General features: G+C 36.3%; 1 long non-coding RNA gene across 1 annotated transcript in view; it reads right to left on the bottom strand.

The window, feature by feature from the left end:
- Positions 1–21,077, bottom strand: part of LOC122215026 — a 29,673-nt gene extending 8,596 nt beyond the window's left edge. Inside the window, exons 1-2 of the long non-coding RNA XR_006200199.1 lie at positions 21,007–21,077; positions 20,214–20,264 (exon numbers count right to left, since the gene is read on the bottom strand). This is a non-coding gene — a long non-coding RNA (uncharacterized LOC122215026). The remainder of the gene's footprint in view (positions 1–20,213; positions 20,265–21,006) is intronic.
- Between the last annotated feature and the right edge of the window lie 1,911 nt (positions 21,078–22,988).

Raw genomic sequence — 22,988 nt, 5'->3', positions numbered from 1 at the left:
GGTCATTTCTATATGAACAATGTTGTACATATAGTAATACTCAAGAAATGATAACTGCTTGCTATTGGCATATGATTTTTGACATTCTCAGTTGACAACTCTATTTGAATTTTCCAATTATTTTCTGGATGTTTTTGATCTTTCCATGGCACATCCCCCAACTTAGATGCGTGAGTCCCAAATTTATACATATGAAGCAGATTAATTTCAGCTTCCTGGTCTCCCCCTTTAGAATGCCTGATTTAGTAGAAATCAGATGGAACCTAGGAACCAGTATTTACAGCAAGTCTACAAAATGATCCTGACATGGGAAGATGGGGGAAAACTTTGTTAACTTCATAGTATTTTGAAGATTTTGAGTGTTTCAGATCAGATAGAAAAACATCTGCCTTATTGAATATAGTTTCCAGGTTGCTTCCAGACCTTGGGTTGTCATGTAGAACAGCTTGAGTATAGACTGGTATGAGAACCTCCTACCTTGCAGCCAAAAAGTGAGTTCTGCCAGTCATTTTAGCTGCAGGCTGGGCTGTCAAAAGATTAGAAGTGGTAATTATTATCCCCTGGTCTGAAACGGTCTTTATCTGCAGCTGAGTAGCTCTTAGGAAGAGGTAGAATTGTCACCCTTTCTTTGAAAATAACAAAAAGGAAATGTTGCCTATTTGATTTTTAATGCTGAACTTCCCTGGATCCTTAGAATCAAAGAGCAGGTGTATTAGCACTGGGTGGTATTTTCCTTCACAAAGTGTGGTTTGAGATACAAAGAAAGGGGAGATAATGATAAGCAGTGATCCCTGAGCGAAATCTCATTCTTTTGCCATATGCTGGTACAGTATTCTGCTCTAGTATATTAGGTCAAGTCCCTTTTTATATTTATTAATATTTTCATTTCATAGCTAGTCAGGGTATCAAGTTTTACAAATTTGTTACTTCCTGTGTTAAATGGCATTTTATTCATTTTTTCTGCTAAACTACTTTATATGGGGTGAGATTCAGAGTTAATACTCTGGAAATTAGTATAATTCCTGGGTTAAGTAATATTCAATAAATATTGCTTAGATTCTAAACAGAGCATCTGTCTACTATTTTCCAGAATTTTAGAGCATCAAGACTACTTCCTGGGGATTCTATTTATTAAAATGGGACTTGCAAGATAAATTTGTCTCTGAAGGATGAGAATAAGTCTCATATTTTCAAGTCTCATCCCACAGTCTTGTGTATTGCTTTGGAAACAAATGCTTAACTAGGAATGGTTACCTAATTCCTAATTATACTACTTCACATAGTCACTGTAACTTGATACACTATTAACTTAGCAAACTGTCATAGCTCTTATCACGTGTACCTCATTCTACCTTGTATCACTGTTATTTGTAACTCCAGCTTTTTCTTCCCTACTAAACATTGAGGTCATGTATTGATATTTTTACATTTTTCCTGCATTTGTGCAGTCTTTTGGCTATGGCAGATGCTCAAGATCTATTAAGTGATTTGACTGTGTTTATTTCTGTATTGATCTTATTGTTATAATTATAATTAGTATTTTAAAGATGTTTCCATTATCATCATTATAAATTCTCTCTAAAAGGAAGATTGAGGGATGCCTTGGTGGCTCAGTTGGTTGGGTGTCTGACTTTGGCTGAGGTCATGATCTCACGGTTTGTGGGTCTAGCCCCGCGTCAGGCTCTGTCCTAAGGGCTCAGAGGCTGGAGCCTGCTTCGGATTCTGCGTGTGTCTCTCTCTCTGTCCCTTCCCCACTCATGCTCTGTCTCCCTGTCTTTCAAGAATGAATGAACGCTAAAAAAATAAATAAAAGGAAGATTGACTAATATTTTGATTAACCAGAATTCATTTTATAGTGGGAGCGATATTTAATTACAAATAATTATCTAAAGAACTAAGTCCTTGTAACTAGATTTCCAATTATAGCCAAAATATACCTGACATATATGAAAATATTTATGAGAAGTGAGTTCATATTATTTCAGTTTATTGGTAAATAAAATTCTAATTGATGAAATAATCAAGAATTGGAAGGTTGTAATATATTTCTTAAATCTGTTTCACAGTTTACATTTCACATGGCATATCTATTCAGTATGCCATTGTTCATATGAAAATAACACTATAAAGTTTATTATATATTTATATGGGGGTTATAAAACAGATAAGTATATCATCATGCATAAACATTTATTAGCAGCCTGATATACACACAACAATGCACAATGCATTGATACAAGGAGGTATCCATCTACCACCTAGGGTCTTGTAGCAATGATCAAGAAAAGAATGATCTCAAAATAGCATGTGCATGTCAAGGCTGCCTTTGTTTAGCCTGGTAGATCTCATTTTGGGCTTTTTCTTAGTGCCTTTCAGACCTTCCCTAGGTAAGCCAGCTTGCTGTCATTGCTCTTTGTATGCACAGTCGTTCTGCCCTGTTTGTAATTGTGCTGTGGCAGGCACTTAATAAAGCATCCTTCCTGCTGCCTTTGAGCCTGTCAGCCAGCAGTTGTTTAGGTATTCTGTTATCATCCATCTCCCCATCTGCCCTACCCAGAAGAGTTATGCTTCAGTAAGTATTGCTTCAAAGTGGATAGACTGGCTGTCCTCTAGGATTTCATTGTTGGTGATCCTGCCTCACCATTTAATTAAATAGAACTTCCCAATGAAGCTTCTCTGGAAGCCATTTGTAGAGTCCTGAGCCACATGAGATCTTGCCATTCTGTACACTGTGACACATATGTAGACTTTCAGTTTCATTCAGAGTTCAGGATGAACTAAGCTAGCCACTTCTCTTCCAGCTGAAGACACCATGATCTATCTGGTTCCTTTGCTTGAAGAATTCTTATACATTTATCAAATAATAGTTGGTGTCAGACACAGTCTGTATGTTTGGGATGTTCATTAAATATAATTAAACTCTGTGTCCCAAGGACCACATCATCTTGTAATTAGGGTAAAATGTGTTAAATGCTATAATAGAGGTTTATGAAATATGTTTTGGAAGTACAGAGGAAGAAGGAACTCTGACTAACACATAGAGTAGGAGGAGTGAAGCAAAGATGAAACCAGCATTTAGGAGTCAGACATTGTAAACTGTGTTGGCAAAAGGCCCACTCATACCAAAAGTATAAAGGCAACTCTAAGAAAGGATATATGTACCCAGTGAAAGTTCAGTATAGAAGCATGTGTTAGCTCTCCCAGACCATGATTTATCTCAATCTATCCATAACTGAAGACCCCAATCTTATAAATTTACCTATGAATAAAAATGTGCAGAGTATAAGTGATTTCCCTAGTGCACACAATTAGTTAGTAACATCTTTAGGTCTAAAATACAGATTTCCTGACTGAAATGTGGTTATAAAAAAAGAGGGGGATATCTTAAGGTTAGAATGATTTGAACTGTAATAAACCCCTCTGTCAGTCTCTCTAGGAAGGCATTTTTTTGATACATAATACATAGGAACTGGGATTTGGAATTAAGTGATTTCTCACATACCAACACTGGGAACTCTAAGGTATGGCTAGGTGTCTAGATTATAGTGAGTTGAGAAAAGTAATGACATTAATTCCTTTTTAGTCATAAACACCATTATACATATCAGATAAAAGCCAATCTCAAAATTTGAATAATGCTTACTATTTTTTTATACAAACCAATAAATGGTTAAAATATTATGTCACTGGAGAATAGTTTTAGCCTTTACTCATTTAACTTTTCTGTGATCTCTGACACTGTTGGCTATACATCTTCCATTTTCAAAACTGCTATTTATATTTACATTTTGGATCCTAATTTACTATGTCCTGGTTTTCTCTGTTTTTGCCTTCTCACCACACTCTGTTCTCTTTCCTTAAATCTTGGTGTTCATCAGGTCTACATCCTTAGCTCTCCTTCCCTTTTTTGTTTTTTCCTCTCCACTGTTGGGTAGGGGGTGGTCTTACCTAAATGCATAGCTTCTCAATGAGTTATTTTTAATTGGACCACTTGACTAAACCTAGAAAGTATCCAACTGCTTTTTCTGCTTGAATGCCCAGATGGATCTTAATCCAAACATTTTTTTTAACTTCCAGTGTAGTTAACATACAGTGTTAGTTTCAGGTTTATAATATAGTGATTCAACAGTTCTATATATCACTCAGTGCTCATCAAGATAAATGTACACTTAATACGAACATGTTTAAAGCCTGATGTTATCTTTTTCCTCAGACCTGTTCCTCCTCCTTTGTTCCCTGTCTTTGGAAATAAGAACACCAATTGACCCCATTGTCCACATCTGAAACCTGAGAGTCATCTTGGACACCTCCCATTTGCTCACCCCCTAGTGACCACATGCTCTAAATTTCACCTTTTCCCTACTTTCTACACCCTTTACCATTTTTTTTTACTCATGCTTTTAGTGTCTTTACTAAATAACTGTAGCTGCCATATAACTTGTCTTCTCTATGCCTACTCCTCTCCTCTCCACCTCCCCCCGCCCAACTCAGGATCTGCAGAGACCTTTATAATACATAAATGTGATTGCAGTTCTTTAGTTTTCTCTGGTTTCTGCAAGCTTCAAATTCAAATACCTAATCTTAGTCACAGGGCTTTCAGAGTTTACCTCTGCACTAATCTCCTTGCACCATCTCATATGCATCCTCATCCCATGTATATCAACTGGTTTAAGATCTGCAAACAGGGGCGCCTGGGTGGCTCGGTCAGTTAAGTGTCCGACTTCAGCTCAGGTCATGAACTCACAGACCGTGAGTTTGAGCCCCGCGTCGGGCTCTGGGCTGATGGCTCAGAGCCTGGAGCCTGCTTCCGATTCTGTGTCTCCCTCTCTGTCTGCCCCTCCCCCGTTCATGCTCTGTCTCTCTCTGTCTCAAAAATAAACGTAAAAAATAAAAATAAAAATAAAAAAAGATCTGCAAACATATTGAGCTACCTCTGGCCACCACCCCTTCCCTTGGAGCCCCTTCCCAGCTGTTTTTCTTTTCTCCTGTGATGCCATTCACCTCCTTCCTCAGCTAGTACCTTCCATTTATCCTTCAAATCCTGGCTTAAGCACCATCTTCTTGAAAAAACCTTCCTTGATTTAGGATTTCTGTCCCTCTTCTCCAGTGGCATCTGGTGCTTAACTCCCTCCATGTAATTCATTATCAAACTATAAGCTCCCCGAGGTCAGGAATTTATCTTACTTGATTTTGTATGCTGAGCTCACAAGATAGAACCTAGCATATAGACAAATGAAGATCTCATTTACAAGAGCATGGTGAAAGAAGCAGAAAAAGAATTATAAAAATGGATCTTTTTAAAGACACCTCTCAGCCGGGTAGAAATACAAATGTGAGATTGACACTAAGTGGAAAAAGCTGGCAGGTAATACAGGTTGGAACCCTTGTTGATTACAGAGAGGGGGTGTGTGAAGAGAGGTAATGCAGAAATCTAGCCCTACAGATATACTGTGACTCCATAATTAGTCCCTTGAGGGATATTTATTTTAATTTAAATGAGCAGGAATTTCTGTTTATAGCTGCTCAGTAACATTTTTAGTGTCCTCTGTATACAAGCCCTTTGCTTTTCCCCAGGACACAAAGATGAGTAAGAAGGATGCTTACAGCTAGTGGAAAGCAAGACACTTGTACAGTGCAGGGCAAAGGGGGTTGGGTGGCTGTTAGGATAGTGGTATATCAAGTGACATAGAAACAGAACACTGAGACAGTGCTTGTTTTCAGGGGAATGAAGACAATTGGAAAATTATTATTAAGGAAAACCTCATAGAGGAGAGGACACCTCCAATGACTACTGAAATATAATGAGAGATTTACCATTTAAAGAAGGGGAAAAAAGGAACCACAAGAGGGAAGCCACTAAAGCATATAGCTGTAGGGTGTGCATAGAAAATAACTACTTCAGTAATATTAGAGCATAACTTCTTCTAATGGGAAAGTATACACCTTCCTTTGCACAGCTTCTAGAAGGTTAGTTGTGGCCATGCACTGGACAGTTGGTGTGCCATGATGAGAAGTTTGAACTTAACATATAATAATCAGGTAACTATGAGAGGGTTTTACTGAGGGAAGTGGTAAAGTCATATTTGCAACTTAGAATGGACCACTCTGGGTAGAATGAAATGGATGTACTGGAGATGGGGAAGAAGCAGAATACTGCAGAGAAACAGAGACCCATTAAAAGACTTGAGACTAAACGAATAAAATGAGTGGAAAGGCCACATCCCAAAAACATTTAGTAAGTAAAACCAGCAAAAATCAGCAACTGGAATTTCTAATTTGTATTTATTTAAACATCACATCTTTGGCTAACAGATTTCCTTATCGCTTGGAGAAATTTTAACTTTGTAAATTAAACAGCAAAAGGATGCTAAACATTCACTAGTAAGCATGAGTGCTGTTCTGCTCTTGAATAAAATTTAGGCCCCAAGAAAAATACACTGTGTGAGTCATTATGAAGTGTTCACATCACATTGCAGCCATACAGCGAGTTCATTCAGAACTGACACTCCTTGGGGAGCCTGAATGGCTCATTTGGGTAAGTACCCAACTTCAACTCAGGTCATGATCTTACAGTTTGTGAGTTCGAGGCCCGCATCAGGCTCTGTGCTGACAGCTCAGAGCCTGGAGCCTGCTTCAGATTCTGTATCTCCCTCTCTCTCTCTGTCCCTCCCCCACTCTCACTCTGTCTCTTTCTCTCAAAAATAAATAAACATTAAAAAAATTAAAGAAAAAAAAAGTTGATACTCCTCTGGGCCCTTGATTAGATGTACCTGACATGGTTTATTTTTCACATGAGGAAATGTGCTTTCCGTTAAAGCTTCCTGGTAAGTAGTGCAGGAAGGCATTCTGATACCATGTCAAGTACAATGTACATTTTGCTAATTCTGTCTGGAGATTTTAAGTCCAGACTGATTTAATGAGAAATGCAAATTACTAAAGTTGAATACATAATATATTAAATGTATTTTTCATTATTGACCAAACAGGGAAACAGTAGCAAAGTTTTTTATGTCTGAGAACATTTTAAATATGTTTAATCAAAAGATAAGAAATTTTTATAATTATATTTCTTTTCATGCCTATATGTGCTTTCTATGTACAATTTGTAATAAAGTTAAGAATATTTTTAGGTATACAAAGATAGCACAGAGAGTTCCCATGTATCCATCATCCAGTTTCCCTAATGTTCATTTTTATATTTTATATTTGTAAAAAGTAAGAAATTAACATTGGCATGTTGCTATTAACTTGACTACAGACTTTACTAAACTAAACTCACTAGTTTTTCCACAGATGTCTGTTTTCTGTTCTTGGGTACAATTCAAGATACCACTGTATTTAATCATCATGCCTTCCCTACTCTGACAGTTGCTCAGTCATTCTCAGTTTGCATGATCTTGAGCATTTGAGGAGTATTGTTCAGGTATTCTATACAATGTTCTTCAGCTTGGGTTTGTCTGTTTTTCTCATGATCACTTTGGGGTTATGGGTTTGGGAGAAATAAAGACCATAGAAGTGAAGTGGAATTGTGGTATCCTATCAGGGAATTTGTGATAGCAACATGACCTCTCACTGATGATGTTAACCATAATCACTTTTAAGGTAGTATCTGCCATGATTTTCCACTGTAAAGTGATTATTCTTCCTTTCCATACTCTGTTCTTTGGAAGAAGTTGCTAAGTATAGCTCACATCCAACGTAAGGAACATGCCTCACCTCCTGGAGTAGGAGATATCTGTGTACACTATTTGGAATTCTTCTCTAAGGAGGATTTGTTTCTCTGCCCCCATTTATTTATTTATTCAAACATTTATATCCATATGGACTCATGGATATCTATCTTATACTTCAGGTTTTAATCTAATACCGTCTTATTTTGTTCATCAAATTGTTTCATGTTTGGCCGTTCGGAATTCTTTCAGTGGGCTCCTGTTCCCTTTAGCATGCCCAAATCATTTTGCTTTTTTAACACTTTCATTACTGTATGACCCTACAGGATGTTCCAAGCTCAGCTTGTATAATCTCTTCCCCTGCCCTACAATTAGTCATTTCTCCAAGGAGTTCTGGTTCCTTGTGTTGGAGAATGATATTTAACAATCAAGATCTTGATGACCCTGCTTTTTGAAAACAGTTTTCCATTGCTTATCTTGTATTCTAAGAACAAACCAGAAAGGTCATCCTCCTATCATCCTTGTCCAAAGAGAAGTTATGACTTAGAGAATTTTTAAAGTATATGAACTTCCATTCTCCACTATTGGGAGTTGACTCATAACTGACTCACTGACCTGGTGGTGCTGGTGTTGGCATTGTTTTCTACTTATGCAGTTTGGTTATGAAAAGTAATTCAGGGATTACTTTATGTATCATTAACTCCATTCATTTTATAGAGGAAACAAATGTAGCCCTGAGTATGAAGCATATGCCCAAAGACACACAGCAAAGGAAACTAGTTCTTTACATTTAGTGAGTCAAATATTTTCCATGTTTACATTCAGTGTGTGTTTACTCATACCTTTTAAATCAGCGAGACTCAACCCTGGCTCCTTCTTGGGCATATTTAAAAATCCCTATGCCCAGATCCTACTGTTGGAAATTCTGATTTTAAAATGTTCTGGAGTAGTACCTAGCAACTAGGTTTTTCTTAAAGCCTTACAGCCAGGGTTGAAAATTATTGCTTTAAATGAGCAAACTTAATCCTGCCAGGGCTCAGATATAGCAGATTATGTTTTCTTTACTGTGACGTTTCTGAGTGATGTTGGATTTATATTGTACAACTTGACACCTCAAGTCCATCAATTTAATTTGACAAACTTGTGTATCATTTACTTTGTGCTTAGCACAGGGATGGATTCCCTGGGGAGGAAAAGATTAAGAATATGAATCAGTTATAGTCTCTTCCATCTAAGAGCTTAAATTAACAAGGGTATTGATATGGATACAAATAAGTTGGATAAGAAGAGAGACAGGTGAATGCTAAAAGAAGCATGAAGCTCCAGGGAGGGAAATGGGGGTTCAAAGGAATAAGGAATGTTGATGTAAGTGGATAAAGGAAGGGGCCCCTTCCTTCTGAGACTTTATTATCCTCTATGGATAGCCTTTACCAAAACTGTAGCTATCCATGGAAGCCAGAATTCTTACTATTTTGTATGAAAAGTCTATTAGTATCATGCATTAGTTAACATGGTTACTGCCCTGGTCTTGATTAAGCACCCTCAAGCAGGATGCTAAGCATACCATGTTAACAATGAATCCAGCTCCAAGAAAACGTATGTTATTTTTAGGCATCTTGACTGAAAATTGCTTTGTCCCATCACCGGGCAATGCTTTTATTACTGTTTTTACTGCTGGTAAATTAGATTGCATGTTGTAGAAATTATGCATAACTGCACAGTTTTTAATATTTGCTACTGTAATCATTTCTGTAATTATGATATGGAAGCTAGTGCTGCAAGCTGTTCCTGTAGATGGCTATTTCACTGAGCTCTAATGATGATATCTACTGAAAATTCTCTCTGCAAAGGCCCTGCTAGCAAGTGCCTCCCTGGTGATATGAGGCAGATAAGCTTTATCAGTTGCTGTTAATGAGCTTGATTTATGATGTTGGTGGTTTAATCTGACAAGTTATTTTGGGTTTTAGACATTTACATTCCAGCCTTTGGTATTTCCTTCCCCATCCCTTAGGGGAGAGAAAGAAACCTGTTAGAATCTAAAACCAACGGGGTAATATTATTCACATACCACATTTTCTTGTAAAAACTCTCTCCTAGGTGCAATGTCAAGTTGTAATACATACTAAGAACAAGACACATGAAACTGTTAATTGAATAAAGACAAATTATTAATTGTGGAATGGCTTTATGTTTGCTCTGGGAGTTGCCTAAAATACCACAATTAATAGGTCCATTACCAATTTTCACAAAGTGAGGTGATGTCTCAGCAGCTGTTGCTTCCCTGGTTGAGCTTGTGGTTTATCATTAGGTTATTCTGCCTGATTCATACTGTTGCCAGAAAATGCATATGTACACAGAGTGTACATCCCAAGGGAAATGAAAACCCTAAACTGGCCTTACACATAAATAAGGAGGGCAGTAACCCATAGTTGTGTGATTTGTGGGGTCTGCAGGAGCATTTGCTCTCCCCCAAACCCATCCTCCCAACACCAGCCCAAATACCATGATGTCTGGAGTTCTGCCACATGAGGTTTGGAAATAGTTTTGCTCTCTTTATGCTCCTGCTAAAAAATTTTAGCAGTAGGGGAGACTAACAGATGAAGTTTTCACAGGCTTATGTAATATTTTGCCCTCAATGAATTATGTCAACTTGGCCAAAATGGAATGGACTGCCTCCAGCTGTAGTGAATTCTTCTACATTGAGGTGTCAAAACAAGAGTCTAGAGGATGTTGGCAAGCATTCAGGAATTGAATTGGTATGAGTCCACTAAATACTATACACTTTTCTTCCAACTCTGAGTTTCTGTCATTGCATCAGTCAATGAAACTCTCTGAACCTTTGCCTTACCTATAAAATAGACTACTAGGATTTCTTCATTCTCTTCAAGCTTAATTCAAGTCTTACAGTATGAGAGAATAGGGTAGGCAAATATGTAGAAGACATGATAAGAGGAAAAGAGAAAAAAGGATTTTCAAGAATTGGCTTTACTACCTTTATAAAGGAGATGTTGGTTTCATTTTTCTTTGATGGGTAATAATTCACCTGGAGTCATTAGAGCATGGATGCCTATAGAATCCTCTGAACTCAAAGGATACTTTCCCTGTCATCTGTTAGGTAATATTGGAGAGTGGCATGCTTTATGTCTTTGCCAACATCTGAAAGTCTTTTAAATAAGAAGGAGATAGTATCAGCCCAGGGAAGTCACCTCTTAACAAGTCCAACTGAAGTTGGACAAACTTTTCAAACTCTTATCCACCCTTCTTGCTACCTTTTTCCCCCCTAATTCCTCTTTTATCATAATCTGAATAGTGACCGACAACTCAGTTTCTGATCTTTTTTACTATCTTCTCCACCTAATTTCCTGTTTCCAATTCCTCCTTTATATCTTTCTCTGCATTTCTTTGTACACAGGTCTCTGGTTAAGGAGTAGATTATGGCACTAAAATGAAAGCACACAGCATTTTTTCCCCTTGCCAATGATCAAGCCTGAGATTCAACTAAAAAGAGTTAAGGAAATACATTTTTTCAATGGATGCCATTTCCACAATTCTTCCCCTAGAACACCTTGCTTTCTTTTTATCTTTCTCTACACACAAACTCTCCTTTTTCATTCAGCTTTGTAAAATGCTGATGAGGGCATTGACCCAACTAAAAGCAGAGATAATTGGAGAAATTCATTTGAGCGTTCACCTTCTAATTTTCATTTGTGAGCACCCTGTTTATTAAGAAGAGCAGCATTCTTCTGACCCTCTTGATTTTGTATCATTGGTAATGTTCCCCCTTGTGTAACTATACTAAAACTAAAAAATGTTTTATGAGTTAGATCACTAACAATGACATCATTGGAACACTGTCACCTAGGTAATAGAATAATTACCATAGCAACAGAGCCTTTATCTTTTAGTAGCTATAAAAATTTGACAGATGGGAGAGATTGATTGAAGATTTAAAGCAGGACATAAATGTAACATTTCTTAGTGGCCAAAGTCATAGTCATATCTTAAAAATTAATATCTTTTAATAAAGATAAAATGAATGTGAGGTATATATATCTCTATTTACTTCCACTTTTGAGTAAAAAGAACATTTTATTCTTAGAAAAATTGAGATTAGATTATCAAATACAGGGACACTAATAGAATGTTTAAAAATTATGAAATTTTAAGACAATAGTAGCAAAACTATAGAATGATTGTTCTTACTAAATTGAGTAAACATCTGTACTTCCTGTAAATATAATCTCCATCTTATGAAAAATTCTGTTAAAATATATTTTTGACTTTACAAGTTTCAGTTGACTTAAATCCTCGGTGTGTGTGTGTGTCTGCACATCTGTGCATTTGTGTGTGTGTCTGTGTTTTCCTTTCCTTCATAGTTAAACAACGTGAACTTGATGTGCATTTTTTAGGTGATGCGTCACAACCTAGACGATTTGATTTTGTTACCTAAATAAAGAGGAGGTAGGTCAAAAGGCCATTTAGATATTTCTTATTTCTCCACCAAAAACTAAAACCAAATGTGGGTAGTCAACTTAGTTTCTCATTTTTAATTCACTCATCTCTGAGAAAATTATTAGTTAGGGGTGCCTGGGTGGCTCAGTTGGTTAAGCCTCCACCTTTGGCTCAGGTCATGGTCTTGTGGTTCCTGGGTTCGTGCCCTGCATGGGGCTCTGTGCCAACAGCTTGGAGCCTGTAGCCTGCTTGGGATTTTGTGTCTCCCTCTCTCTCTATTCCCCTCCCCTGCTCACACTGTGTCTCTCTCTGTCTCTCAAAAAGAAACATTAAAAAACTTAAATAAAATTATTATTTAGTAGGAGAAGTGGGCCCAGTTAATTGTCTTATTGAACTTGTTGAAGGACCAGCAATTTCATTGCCAAAGAAGTATAGGGCATTAGGGGAGAGATTTGAATGAAAAGAGAATGCTTATTTAGTAATGTGTTTCTTGGCCTTTCCAGAAACTGAGGAGTAAGTTCACTAATACAATCATTTATGCTTTAAAAATAATTATTCTTGCTAATAAACATATATGTATATTTTAATATATTTACTTATCAATGAAAGCCTTGGGAAAATAAGCATTAGTATATATTAATCTAACAATACTTATAGACAGCACTAATACTTTTAGGATTTTTCTTTTTTGGCTCCTACCTAACTCACTGAAATTTTTATAATAACTTGAAGATTGATTATTGATATTTTTCATGATGTAACATAAGACAAGAAGAGAACATAAGTCTAACCTACCATGTCTAATCTACAACAGCCAGAATCTACCATGTGGCTTTGTTTCTGCCCTTAGAACAGAAAGAAGATCCCATTCAAATCCACTATAATAAATCGCTTTGTGGGATAAGTTGGTGTGTGTGTGTGTGGGGGGGTGTATTTGTCAGAGATTTTTCTTGAGTTCTCTTGTAGTCTTTACAAACTGAATTATAACTTTTCCATTTGCTCAGGCAAGGATATTAAGGTTCATTTCATTCATAGGGTACAGAGTTCTCCCATAAGAAGTCATGAGCAGATTGTAAAATTAGTCAGACCTCAAGAGGTTACTCAGGAAATTAAAGTCTTTTACTTCAAGCTGACCTTGATGCAAGGCTATGAAAAGGATAAAACATGGGCTTTAAAGTAATAGAAACATATTGTAATATTTGGACCACAACTTGCTATCTGTAAGACCCTGTTCCTTATGCCCATAGTTTCTAGTTAGAAAAATTAGAGAATTAGAGTAATCCTACTTTTAGAGAGAGAGAGAGTGAGCATGCACATGTATGTGGGGGAGGGGTAAAGGGAGGGGTGATGAGAGGGAAAGAGAAAGAATCTTAAGCAGGCTCCACGCTCAGTATGGAGTCCAATGAGAGGCTTGATTCCATGACCCTGGATCATAACCTAAGGCAAAATCAAGAGTCAGATGTTCAACTGAGTGAGTGACCCAGGTGCCCCTAAAATAATACCTACTTAGTAGGATTGTTTGATAATATAATCATTTATAGTGGATGTAAAGTACCTAGTAGAGTGGGTCATAGTGGATATTCACTAAATATTGACTCCCTTCACTTTGTTTTTATAATTTCACAATATGATGGTTCTAAATGTGATTAATATTAGAACTGGAGTGAGTTGAAGAAGGAAATGATCAATTTAAACCCGGTCTGTAATACACATGTCCTGGGCAGAGGGAAGCAATGGATGGCTAATGAGCTGATATATAGTGGCAGAGCCCCTAAGTAAGATATGCAAATGAAATCCCCCCTAAGCTTATTTCATAGATCAATAGGCAATATTGGAATTAGTTTCCTCTTTGTTTCAAGAACATTTCCTTAGAGAAATTATGGAAGATAAAATAAAATTTTCCTAATTGAAGTTGTGACTATGCCTTTGGCAGAGCTATTGCAAGTCAAGGAAGAGAAAGTACAGGTCCTAAGAACCAGGGTCCCTGATGCAGAGGATTGGGGAGCGGAATTCTCCAGATGAAGGGAAAGAGAAGACCCACCCAGGATACCACTTGTGCATCAGACCTAAAAAGCAACCAGACAAGAAGGAACACAAGGTTGGAAGACTCTAGAGATATGATCCAAAAGAAAAAAGAGAGAGAGAGAGAGAAGTAGCAGAATATGGAGATAACTTGATGTTTGGCCATATTAACAAGAGTTTCATAAATTTTACCTCTCCAAAATTGATACAATTTTTTGAGAAGACCAGAAAAGTGATATGAGTAAATGGTACTGGGGAGTTTGCATAGATTAACTATAAATGTTGAAAATTGATGACTAAAGAAGTATCGATATAAGTTTATTATTTATTTTTTTTCAAAGAGATAGCTCTCTGGTTCTTGAAAAAGACATTTTTGGGTTGCAGAGAATTTACAGCTCAAAGGGGTAGGGAAAGAATTTACAGTTGTACCTTTCTAAAGCAATTGCTTTAGAAAAAGGAAGGACAGGGGCCAATACTGAAGAATAAACCTGTGTAAAGTGTAGTCACACTGAGGCTGACTCAGGCTGAGAATAGAAAGAAGGAGAATTTAATTTTATATGAGGCTAATATGACATTGAAACCAAAACAGAAAAGAACTTACTAAAAAGGAAAATTTAGGCCAATATCACTCATGAATATTGAAGCAAAACTCCTAAACAAAATATTAGCTCTTATATCCAGGAATACATTTTAAAACTATGTTTGTTTTATCCTGGGAATGAAGAGTTGAATTTAGCTTTAAGGATCTTTTAATGTAATTTACCATATAAACAGATTAAAAGAAAATACACATGATCATCTCAATATTTGCTAAAAAAAAAAGCATTCTATAGAATTTAACACCATTTCATGAGTAGAAAAGAAAAAATTAAAGAAGCTACCAAGAGAAATTTTCTTTTCCTAGTAAAGTGTATTTACAAACCCTACAGCAAATCATAATAATCTAAACATTAGAAGCATATCTATCATTGTTAGCAGCACCAAATATAAAAGAATTATAACAATAAGTATAAATAAAGATGCTCATGATTTTTATGGAGAAAATCATAAAACTTTATTGAAAGACATTAAAGATGACCTACATAAAAAAGAAATATCATGTCCATTAATAGTTTCAATATCATAGAAATAGCAATTCTCATTAAAGTAATCTATATGTTCAATAAAAATCCAAAGAAATCCTGACAGGGATTTTAATGAAATTGAACAAGCTGATTCTAGAATTAATCTGAAAAAAATTCAAGAATAACAAGACATTCCTGAAGAAGAACAGAGTAGGAGGACTTGTTTTTTAATAAATCTTATTATAAACCCATTTTAATGAAGAGGGGGGTCATTGATAGAAGAGTAGATTAATAAACAAATAGAATAGAAAGCCCAAAAACATAAGTCTCACATATATGAAAAATTGACCTATGAAATAAGTGGTATCACAGTTAATTGGAGAAAGGATTTTGAAAATTGTTGTAGAATAATATAAGACATACAGGTAAAATAGAATTTGTTCATATAATAACAAGAATCAGTTTAAAGTGATTGTATAACCTAAATGTGAATGTTAGAATATAACTTAAGGAAATACCTTTGTGAGAAGAATTTCTTCACCAAGACACAGAAAAGATAAAACATAATTAAAAAGTGGTGAGTGTAAGTAGATTAATTATTTTAGCCCACCCAAATACACCATTTAACAAGTTAAAAAAAAAAAAAAAAGGTAACCAGTTAGAAGAAGCTATTTGCAAAACCTAATTATCAAATGACTGGAATACAGAATATATGAAGTGCTCTTCCAAATAAATGAGAAAAGGGCTAAAAAAATTGAAAGATGGTGAAATATATATTTATACTTCCTTATAAAGTTAAACATATGCTTGTCATATTACCATATAATTCCTTGGTATTTACTCAACACTGAAAACGTAAGATCACATTCCAAAAACCTGCAAGTAAATGTTCTTAGAAGCTTTATTTGAAATAGTCCCAAAGCAGAAACAGCATGAATGCCCTCCAATGGGTGAATGGATAAACAAAATGTGGCATATCCATCCCATGGAATACTACTCAACAATTAAGAGGAAAGAACGGTTGATATATGCAACTACTTAGATGGATCTCATTGGCATTAAAGGAATGAAAGAAAAATCAAATTTCAAAAGGTTACATACTATGTAATTCAATTTATGTAACATTTTCAAAATGGCAACATTACAGTGATGGAGAAAATATCAATGGTTTCCAGAGGTCAGGGTTGTTGGAAGGATACTAGAACTGCAAAAGAATAGCCCAAGGGAGTTTCTTTAAGCTGATCAGACAGTTCTGGATCCATATTGCGGTAGTGATTAAACAAATCTATATTTCATAGAATCCTTCACCCTCGCACACATACACATAAATGCGTGGGAAAACAAGTAAAATCTGAAGAAGGGGTGCAGTATATTTAGTATGCCATTACCACTATTATGATTTTGATAATTGTATTATGGTTATGGAATATGTTATCCTTGAAGGAAGCTGAGTGAAGGCTCTAGCGCACGAACTCTCTATATTATATTTTGAGCTTCTGTGTGAATCTGAAATTCTTTCTAAATAAAAAGATAAAGAAAAGAGAATGTAGAAGCCAGCTTGAAATATCTCCTACTGGCCAAATCTGGGATTATTCAAACACCAGAATAAATAATGACAGTAAAAGAATATGTCTTCTGAGAAACAGTAATACAGAATTAAAAGTGCAATAGTTTATTAGGGGAAGTACCTAGGAAGGTTAAAGAAGAGACAGAGCAGAAGTAGGCAGGGAGAACCCCACATGCAGTGAAAAACTGACTCCTGTGAAGGGGAGATGGAAGGGAGGTGGATGGAAAGTCTCATACTGCAGTGCAGCTCTGAGAAAGTCTTGTCCAGGCTCATGTCCAGCCCAGAAGAAGACTGCATACTTACGAGAATTTAGTATTGGGCATAAACGCCCCAACTATAGTACCTATGCCCAGCACTGACCAGGAGCAGCCCTATGGAAGGAAGGCTTTGGCAGAACATACAGTGGGCAGGTCTTCAGGGGCAGCAACTGGAAGCTGTCAGACACCCACATCCTCAGAACAGATTCTTGTTAAAGATCTGAATGGTACATTTCTGTGATCACACAAAATAGAACTTACCTAACTAAAATGAGTCCATGAATCCAAACTGAAAAAATTTTATAGGGGCACCTGGGTGGCTCAGTCAGTTAAGCATGCAACTCTTGATTTTGGCTGAGGTCATGATCTCACAGCTCATGTGTTCGAGTTCCACATCAGGATCTGTGCTGACAGCCCAGAGCCTGCTTGGGACTCTCTATCTCTCCCTCTTTCTCTGTCTCTCCCCTGTTTGTGTGCTTGCTCACGCTTTCTCTCTCTCTCTCTCTCTCTCTCCCTCCCTCCCTCAAAATAAATATTTAAAAAGAACTGATTCTTTAAAAAAATTATACATAGATAAATGAAAAAACTCTTTTTTAAATAAAATGCCAATTGATAAATAGAGAAGAAATGCACCACTTGGCCACCATCATAGTAAATACTGATGATTCAAATAGTAAAAACTGATGATTCAGGCAACAATCATCAATGGATGCTAAAATTAATAACTAGAGGTTTGAGGAGGAAAGAGCATATTTATATAGTACTGTTGGTGGGAATGTAAGTTGGTACAGCCACTATGGAAAATGGTATGGTGGTTCCTCAAGATATTAAAAACAGAATTACTGTATGATCCATCAATCCCACTTCTGGGTATATATTCAAAGGAAATGAAAACAGATTCTTCAAGGGATAACTGAACTCCCATATGTAAATGGAATATTATTGAGCTATGAGAAAGGACATCCTGCTGTGACAATATGGATGGATCCTAAAGTTATTATGTTAAGTGAAATAAGTCACACAGAGAAAGGCAAATATGCATAATGTCACTTATATGTGGAATCTAAAAAAGCAAAACTCAGAGGAACAGAGACAAGTAGTCACCAGGAGCTGTCAGATGAGGGGGAAAAAGGACACATAGGTCAAAGAGTATGCATTTCAAAAAAAAAAAAAAAAATTAAGGGGCACCTGGGTGGCTCAGTCAGTTGAGCAGCCAACTTCAGCTCAGGTCATGATCTCACAGCTCGTGAGTTCAAGCCCCGCATTGGGCTCTGTGCGGACAGCTTGGAGCCTGGATCCTGCTTCAGATCTGTTTGGGTTTTTTTAAATATGAAATTTATTGTCAAATTGGTTTCCATACAACACCCAGTGTTCATTCCCACAGGTGCCCTCCTCAGTACCCCTCACCCACGCTCGCGTCCCTCCCACCCCCCCATCAACCCGCAGTTTGTTCTCAGTTTTTAAGAGTCTCTTATGTTTTGGCTCCCTCCCTCTCTAACCTTTTTTTTTTTCCTTCCCCTCCCCATGGTCTTCTGTTAAGTTTCTCAGGATCCACATAAGAGTGAAAACATATGGTATCTGTCTTTCTCTCTATGACTTATTTCACTTAGCATTAACACTGTCCAGTTCCATCCACGTTGCTACGAAAGGCCATATTTCATTCTTTCTCATTGCCACATAGTATTCCATTGTGTATATAAACCACAATTTCTTTATCCATTCGTCATTTGATGGACATTAGGCTCTTTCCATTATTTGGCTATTGTTGAAAGTGCTGCTATAAACATTGGGGTACAAGTGCCCGTGTGCCTCACCTGCTTCAGATCTGTGTCTACCTCTCTCTCTGCCCCTAACCCACTCGCATTCTGTCTCTGTCTCAAAAGTAAATAAACATTAAAAAAAAAGTATACATTTACAGTTGAGTAAGTTCTGGGGATCTAATGTACAGCATGGTGATTACAGTTAGTAATACTGTATTATATACTTGAAAGTTGCTAAGTGGGTTTTAAATGTTCTCACTGCAAAAAAAAGAAATGGTAATTATGTCACATGATGCAGGTGTTAGCTAATACCATGGTGGTAATTATTTTGCAATAAATAAGTAAATCAACTATTGGAAACCTTAACTTACACAATGTTGTATGTCAATTATATCTCTGTAGTGCTAGAAGAAAAGAAAAAAATAAATTTTGTGTATTGGGTGATATTTTTTATAATGTACAAAATAATGATAGTACACTTTTGTTTAACATGATCATGATGGGGCGCCTGGGTGGCTCAACTGGTTAAACCTCAACTCTTGATTTTGGCCCAGGTCATGATCTCACAGTTCATGGGTTTGAGCCTTGTGTGGGGCTCTGCACTAACAGCATGGAGCCTGTTTGGGTTTCTCTCTCTCCCTCTCTCTCTCTGCCCCCACTGCTCGCACTCTCTCTTTTCTCAAAATAGATAAATAAACTTTAAAAAAAATGATCATAATGGGTGAACTACAGGTATTCTACCACTCAGCAATACACATACATTTAAAAAATTACAGTGTTTTATTGCATATCAAGACAGTTCTCTCTTCTGCGCAGATGGTAGTCTATTTAAATAATAATTTGGACTCCTTATTGTCAGTTTCCCAGTACATGTTGAACAAATTAAAATGACTAATAAGAAAAAGGGCAGTTTGGACATCTAATATTAGAGCTATTATAAGGTTAATTACTTTGCATGTATTAAAAAATTTGAAATGGAAAAGTACAGGCTATCTCATAATAGAGGCATACAGTTTAATGCAACACAGAAGTAACAAAAGAAAAAAAGTTCAGCAACTAGATAATGAATTTCATATCCTCAGAATCTTTTCATTTCCATATTGGAGATTCCCTCATCCCTATGCATTTCTTTTTTAGAATAACGTATCTAGCAAGCCGATGTTTTCTTTTCCAGTTACTTTCACAATTATAATCACATTTCATGCTCACTAAAGTGCTGTTAGTGTCTTAAGGCAAATTTAAGATTTATGATGAAATGAGAGAACTAGAATGTTGTAGTGGAAAGGAACTTTTGGCACTATTACTTACTCAACTATTTTTTTAGGTTATTTTTATGCAGTTATCACAATGAATAAAATGGTTGTAGGCAATATATCAGAAATGAAACCTTGAAATTAACTTAATCAAGCAGGCTATTTTACATTGCTTGAGCTCCTTGGGATCAGGTGCAGTGAACTTAAACAGAACGGCTCCTAGGAAGGAGAAAATAAAGTTTGAATGATGATACTGACCAATTCTCTATAGCTCTAAGTGCCTAGATGTAGAGGTTTATTGTCATGTGCTCCCTGCCTAACTATTAGGACAGAAATAAATTACTGCATTTTTTTTTCCAGAAAGCATGATTGACCCTTCCCCAGTAAGAAGTAATCCTCTTCTTTGAACTCCCATTGCCCCCTTCTCTGTACTTTTCTTAGAAAATCTATCACACTCTGATACAATTAGGATCTGATTTTATGTTAGACTTTAAGGTTTTGATGGCAAGTACAGTATCTTTGTCTAGTACCTAACACAAGGTCTTGTGAAAAAAGGCAGATAAAAACAATTACTGGGTAAAACTCTTTACAGGCCATGATAAACTGGCCCCCAAATTATCTCTCAGGCCATTCTGCCATACAGGCTGTATGAATGGAGGAGGACACTCCTAGCCTTCGTCTCCAGTGTTTGTTCCCAGAGGGAAGCACTTGAGTAGTCCACTGCCAGGTCTATGGAAACATCTCATGGATATTCATATACCCTGCCAGGGACTGAAAATAAATCCAGACAACAAAACTGGAGATAATAATAGGGTGATGCTTGCTGTGAGACATATCATAACCCAAGTAGAAAAAAAAGGTGGGGATGGGAAGAGGCTAATAAAGGGATAATTTCAGTGTGTTAACAAATAAGTGAAAAAAATCCTCCCAGGTTCTATGATAATATGGACTGTGAGCTCACCCATGAGACTTCAGAATAGAGGCCTGGGAGTTCAATGGTCTACTAGACAGATTTCACTTTTTCATGGCCTTTTTAAGGAAAAGACAAAAAACTGTGAGTATAATTCCTTGGAATAGTGCATAATTTATTGAGGGGTAAAACAGTGAGATATCAAGGAAGAAGTGGGGTGGACAGCAGGCATATTTCCTTTGGAAGAGTACAGGATGGTACAATGTGTTATTTATAAAATGTCGTGTTGTCACATGAACAGATACCACATATGAAGAAAAATGGCATATAGTCATGATAACTCATTCTCTAAAAATGTAAATTGTAGAATTGCCATTGGGAACTTCTGGTTGCAAAATAAGCACTTGTGTTATTTCCTGTTAGTCTTCAATGTTCCACTAAAGGTCAGACATTCTTCATGGACATTAAAGGCATAACAGAAATGAGGGCCACTATTTCCTTACATAAACACTTTTTTTTCCTAGTGGACTGATCTACTCATGCATGTCTACACGTGTCTCTTTTTCCTACTACTGTCTTTGGCCACACTAGTCCCCACAACTGGAATGTTCTCTTCTTCCTTGCCTTTAGTTAAAACCATAGTCATTTTTCATAATTGCCAATATCTCAATTTTTGCAGGTATATATTTTTTATCTTTAAACATTTTTTACTTGAATACATTCTTTATGTCATGCTTTAGTATTTATCAGTGAAATGTATTTTAAGTTGTAATTCATTGTATTGTATTTCATTGTCATTTTATAAGGATCTCAAGTGTTTTGAAGGAAATGGATTAGGCCTTCTACTCATATGTACATCAAGTTTACACCCCCCTTAACTGTCCCGCTAAAGAATTGAAAAACAGGTTATTTCCAACATTTCTTTGCTGAGAGTATTCTCATGAGACCTGGTTGTCAGGAAGTCACTGCCTAACCATAATTTTTCACATATATAGTACTCAGCTAGTATCTGATGGCTGCTTAATAGGGAAATTATAGACCTTTGGATGTGGTGATGTTAGGGGCCAGTTACTGCTATCAACAGTTGACAGTAGATTCACCAGGCACATAGGTAAGTGGGTAGCACAGTGTCTGCTTCTCTCCAGCATTGTCTGAGTGTTCACAGCATGCACACACTTAAAACCTTGAGAAAAAGCAAAAATGATAGTATGCTCTTAAGATACTCTTATCTAAATGGGAAATGTAGTTATTTTATACATATGTATTTTTTCACGTAGAAAAAAAAGCTGCTGAGGAAAACCTAAGGAAGTTCCAAAAAAGTTGGTGAATAGGTCTTTAGGGTTAGTGTAGGTTTTACTGAATCTTGGTTATTATCTAATTAATCTATTCTCTATTAAGTTGAATTCCCACTGTGTTCCATGTATTGAACTAAATATAAATGCAATTAAAGTTTGGAGGTAAGCTGGCAAAATTAAATGATGTTTGTATAATATGTAAACAACATGGATATTTGGCAAGTTTCTTCTCTCTGTTTCCTGGTAAAATGAAATATGCCAGTAATCAGCTCATATGATTAATTTGAGCATGCAACAAACTAATCTAAATACTGTTTTTAATAATGTGTGTGGTGTTTATAAGTACTTAATAACACATTTATTTTTATTATTACTATTGTTCTTACCATTGACTTATACTTTGTTACTACTATTATTGTGATTATCATTAACTTGGACTTTCTATAGATCTATGAAATCCTCTAAATATCAAATACTAGTGGGGCCATATTACGAAAATGAAGTGATGAAATGAGTTGATTATTGGCCTTTCAGCAGTTTTAGCTACAGTCTTAGAATCTATGTTAGATATGCACAAATTCAATTACATTAGCTATAATGGATATTGTTCTGGCTATGTGGAAATAAATAAAAACTAAACAAATGAGAAAAGCCAAAGTTGTTAATTCAGAGTTTGCCATAGCAAGGGAGTCAGCCACCATCACTTATGTTTTGGCAGAGACTCAAAGGCAGGCAGAG

Source organism: Panthera leo, chromosome A3 (genome assembly GCF_018350215.1).
Source record: "Panthera leo isolate Ple1 chromosome A3, P.leo_Ple1_pat1.1, whole genome shotgun sequence".
NCBI lineage: Eukaryota > Metazoa > Chordata > Mammalia > Carnivora > Felidae > Panthera > Panthera leo.
This window is presented reverse-complemented; position numbering and strand designations above follow the sequence as displayed.